Raw genomic sequence first — 5878 nt, forward strand, 5'->3', positions numbered from 1 at the left:
CCACTCTGTGACTGGGTTCTTGATTTTCTGTCATGCAGACCTCAGGTAGTGAGTGGAGAGAGTGAGCAGCTTCAAATACCTTGGTGTACACATTTCCGAGGACCTGACCTGGATTAATCACATTAAAACTCAAGTTAAAAAGGGCAGACAACGACTGTACCATCTGAGACTCCTGAGAAAATTCAAGGTTTTCCCTGGAATCCTGAAAACTTACTATATCGGGGCCATAGAAAGTACATTGAAAGTATAGAGTAGTGCGCTCAGCTGAGCCCATCTCCAGAACTGATCTCCCCTCTCTGCAAGACATCCAAACCAGGAGATGCAAATCTAGGGCTGTTAAGATTCTCAAAGACTCCAGAGATAACTCTCTGCACACTGCACCTTTCTGAGATAAGCTAGCTATGCAACTCATCCTCACATGTATATTGTTTACATCCCTGCACATCATCTGTGTAGCAGTTTCTGTGTAGCATCTCTACACATTATCTGTGTAGTAGTTTAATATATTGTGTATATTTTATTATTTGTATTTAATTTTCTTCTTATTTTTTCTTCTTCTTATTTTTTTTTTGTACATTTCATTATTTGTATTTAATTTTCTCTTATTTTTTTGCACAGTCTAAAAAGAGTATGCCAGACCTACATTTCACTGCTTGTTGTATGTCATATAACTTGTACTGTACGTGACAAATAATGAATAATAAATAATATAATAATATAATTAATAATAATATCTTGAATCTTGAATCTAATGACCTGTGCTCTTAATTGGAGTGGAGAGCACTTTCAGCACATTGCCATGTCTCGGTTTGATGATGACTTTACAGTCATTGGGTCCAAACTCCAGGCAGGAAGCACTGACTGACTGTGCTTGCAGGTCCCCTACTTGCTTGACCTATGCTAGAGCTAGAAGGAGTGCGGTCTTAAGTGACAGGGGCTGTAAGTCGGCTGACTGGAGTGGCTCATGGCCTAATGGATAGAAAGACTTGTAGCCTGAAGGTCGCGGGTTCGAGTCTCAGGTCCGGCAGGAATTGTAAGTGGGGGGAGTGAATAACAAGTGCTTTCTCCACCTTCAATACCACGACTTAGGTGAGACCCTTGAGCAAGGCACTGAACCCCCAGCTGCTCCCCTGGCATCGCAGCATTGGCTGCCAACTGCTCTTGGTGTGTGTTCACTGCTTTGTGTGTGCACTTGGATGGGTTAAATGCAGAGCACAAATTCCGAATATTCAACATCGTACTTGGCCACATGTCACTTCACTTCAAAGGGAGAGCCCTGTGGGCCCTAAGGGCTATAGACAAGTCCAAGGTCCAAGGAGCCCCCATCAGAAATTTGATAACCAAGTAATGGACATGGTGCCCCTTTAAGGCCAGTAGGAAGGTTTTTAGGGTTCATAAAACCACCATCATCTCAAGGCAGTTGATATGTGAAGTGAAGTGACGTGACATATAGCCAAGTATGGTGACCCATACTCAGAATTTAACCCATCCAAAGTGCACACTCTCTGCAGTGAACACACACACACACACACACCGTGAACACAAACCCAGAGCAGAAACCCAGATTTTTATGCTGCGGCGCCCGGGGAGCAGTTGGGGGTTCAGTGCCTTGCTCAAGGGCACCTCAGTCGTGGTATTGCCGGCCCGAGACTCGAACCCACAATCTTAGGGTTAGGAGTCAAACTCTCTAACCACTAGGCCATGACTTCCCCTATGTGAGCACTGCACTATGACAAACACTAGTCTGCCCTCTTACAGAGCTCCCCAACCAGAGTTGGAGGCATCTGTCATGACCACCTTCCTTCTGGAGGCCAGGGACAGTCTGAATGGTAGTACAATACTGTGTACTGATAGGCCACTCTATCGAATGCATATCTCAAGAACAGTCTGTGATGGGGGGCTATCTGGATATGAAAGTAAGCATCTTTCAGATCCACTGACAGAAACCAGTCCTCGGGGCATATTTGTGTGAGGATCTGCCTCAAAGTTAACATCTTTAATGGCCATCACATAAGCAAGCGGTTCAAATGTCTGAGATCAAGAATAGGTCTGAGCCCACCATCATTCTTAGTAATGAGTAAGTAACGGCTTGTAAAGCCTGACTCACTGTTCGCTAGAGGAACCATTCCCATGGCTCCTTTTGCAAGCAGTGTTTGCAGTTTGGACCAGTAGTGAGAGCGTGGAAGTAGAGGGATTAACACGGTGAGTTCCTCATGAGCTGCCAGTAAGAATGGGGCAGGCCGTGGACGGGAGGGATTTTGGTGGCATTCCTTTAGGCACCACTTATTGAGGAGGCTAAGAGCGGGCTCTGCCAGAGCCAACCAAGCCAGAGTGAGATCCTCCACAGCCTTAGAAAGAACGTGGATCAGCTCACTTTCCAAGCTGGGCCGTGTTGTTTGCGTTAGAGGCAGGATTTCTGGATCTTCGCCGGAGCACGCCCATTCTTCCACATCTGAAGCAGTCAATGACATGGAGTCATCCACGGCTATGTCTTCCTCAGATGCACCGAAGGAAATCAAGCCGGTCACAGCCAACGAGGAACGCTGAAACACACTGGTGAATCAAGGTGTTAAGGGGAGAGTGAAGCACGTGGGGGTTGTGCCGGCATGGGATCACTCCAGTCCCTTGTTAGAGCCCCGCTGCTCCGCTGTTTCTTTCTCCTAGGGGAGCGAGGAAATGGGAGAGCAGACCTGGAAGCACCACACTCCTTAAAGAAGGCGATATGTGAGCAGAGAAGGACGAGACTCATGCTCTCGCAGTGAGAGCATGCTGCCTCAGTGAGCATACCTCTGCTCAGGCACTGCCCAAGCAGGCGACGCACTCACTGTGGCATCGAGCAACAGGCTGAGCTTCTTCCTTCTCCTTTCTTTGGCTTCTTGCAGAGTCAGTGAGGAGATTATCTTCATTGCTTAAGGAGAACAATTCTGATGGAATGGCTCTCAGAACGGACTTATATAGAGGTTGGCTGCTCCTCTTTTGGCAGGTTGAAGCTCTATTGGTTACACGAAAGTGAACACCTCAGTATATTTTAATGTATACTATTGGCACATTTTCCTCCAAAAACAATATATTATTATATTATATTATATTATATTATATTATATTATATTATATTATATTATATTATATTATATTATATTATATTATGAAATATTTGTTAGATATATATATTTATTTATTTATTTATTTATTTATTTATTTATTATATATATATATGCCTTTTATAGAATAGTGAATGTTGAATGGTGGAGTTAAAGGGAAACTCCACCCCAAAATGAAAATTTTGTCATTAGTCACTTACCCCCATGTTGTTCCAAACCCATAAAAGCTTCGTTCATCTTCGGAACACAATTTAAGATATTTTGGATGAAAAACAGAAGGCTTGTGACTGTCCTACTGACTGTCAAGTAAATTGCACTGATGTGTTTCGGTATAGTATATTTGACATGGTTGGTCCAATCTGAATTTTATGAAGCGACGAGAATACTTTTTGTACGTGAATAAAGCAAAATTAATGATTTATTCAACAATTTGTCTCCTCTATATCTCTCTGCATCACCGTAGCGCCATTTTGGAGAACATCCAATGAACTCAAACTGCGTATGCGCTTCTGTGTCAGCCGTGCTGCACAGATGCACTGTTTTCATTCAAATCAAAGCATAAATACACGTAGTAAACGTATCCTTGTGTTGCAGCTGACACAGAGTAGCGTACACCATTTCAGTTCAGCGGATGTTGAAGTACAGTCTGTTCAATTTGTTGTAATCCTAGGACACATCTAATTTGTACAAACTATGTTTTGCAGAGTTTCCTAACACCAAGATATTTGCCAAGACAAATTTAACATTAAGGTCACTTTCGCTTTTCCCATCCGTTTGAAGCTTCCTCAAGAGCAATTCAGGTATTGCAACAAGGAATCATAGATGCAAAAATCTACAATGTGTCATAATCCCTGGGTAAGAACATCCACCTCTTTTTAATCTCTCTCTCTCCATTCTAATAGAGAAATAAAACATTAATGACATCTACTGGACACTAATAATAAACACATCAAAAATCCCTTATTTTTCTTTGTAACTTTTTGTGAAATTTACTAGCCATTTTATACTCAAGATTATATATATAATTTTTGTATGTTAGATAATATGAAATATTATTGTGTTGGCATATTTGTGAATATCCTTGTGTTTTGTTTTATCAGTGCTGCCTCATTGCATTCTCAACTCACTGGCTGTAATGATTACAAGCTGCATTACTTTAACAAGAAAAGCCTGGTCTTCCTAATGATGCGGAAACTGATGCATGCGTGTCACAGGCTGAGAGACTGATGCAGTGCAGAACATGTGGAGCAGCGCTAATGAAGAATCTGAACAAAGAGCCTGTTGTGTTCAGACTCATATAAGAAGAGCCGACTGACCTCTGTCCCACTTTCACACAGACACAGAGCTGTCTGCTCCAAACACACATGGACAGAAGCATATCAGCATATACACAGCAAAAGGTGATGCCTTGATTAGCATAAATGAATATTATGAATGTATATGGAACGTTGTATACTTTATAAAACATTACTGCTCTGAGATCAGTGAAAATCTGCTTTGACATGATTGTGGTGGGTGAAAAGTGAACCTGTCATGTGAATTAGAAACAGTACCCACAAACCCTGTCATTCCCTCAGTGTACCAAGCAAACAGTTTGACTGGTCAAAGACAAATTTACCCTAAATGGTAAGAAGACATTAAGAAACAATTACTGGTTGAAAATAAAGGTTTTGAGGTCACATGTCACCTGACAGCCTGTATGCACTGACACAGGCAGCTCATGCATGTGACCTGCAGAGGCAATCATGAGCTGTTTAACACACTCCTCCTGCACAGAACACATTCACCATGAGCAGCTCACAGCCTCTCAAGATAATCTACATAAATCATGTCAAATAATAACAAAGACTGTAATATTAAATAATGCTTAACAGATAATTGGTCTATATATGTATAAAATATTTAATGTATCTTTATATTTTCACAATAAAGTCACATAAGCATGTATATCAACTTAAGTAAGGATTAGATAAATGTAATACATATATAATAGAGATACAGACTCCATAATTGTAAGTATAGTAAGACAAATATGATAAGGCATCTGAAAGTTAACAAGCAAAGACAAATGGAAAATGAAATTAATCATTTGATTTTTTTTTTCCTCTTTGTATTATTTCAGCTAATTCATATTGCAAAAGTATTCCTATTGTATTACATGGGGACCTTGTCACAAGGTTTATAGCTCAAGGTTTTTGATCAAAAGTCTAATGAAACAATTTTTAAATTTGTCTACTAGCTCTCTAGTTTAAGACGTCTTTAAATTAGAATCATTTCAGTAAATTCTGTCCTTGAAACTAAAATTCTAATCTCATTTTTATAGCAGCTTTGGGTAAACAAATGAGTATATTGATCTGTGAACAGTTTTGTAAGAAAAGGTTTTTGTTTTTTTCCTCCATAAATGTCAGGTGAGGTTAGCATGTCACATTCTGATTGAGGTAAAGTTTTGCATGTATTTTACAAATAATTTATTGAATCTAAAATCATAAATCTATCTATCTATCTATCTATCTATCTATCTATCTATCTATCTATCCCAGCCAACGCATGTGTACCTCAAAGAATAATAGTGGATTACCAAAACAGGTCAAACCTTTAATTTGCATTTCAGTCTGCATTATCAAGAATCGGTTCTTTTTAGAGTGCTGTTTTGTCTTTTATCTGCTCTTTATTGCGCTCATCGGACGTTTACTGCCCCGCATCAGGAATGGATGCGAGATGCGTGCGTGACGCAGGTGCTTCAGACTGACGCACATGGGCGGATGTGACCGCGCCGT

This window comes from Cyprinus carpio, chromosome A18 (genome assembly GCF_018340385.1).
Source record: "Cyprinus carpio isolate SPL01 chromosome A18, ASM1834038v1, whole genome shotgun sequence".
Lineage (NCBI taxonomy): Eukaryota > Metazoa > Chordata > Actinopteri > Cypriniformes > Cyprinidae > Cyprinus > Cyprinus carpio.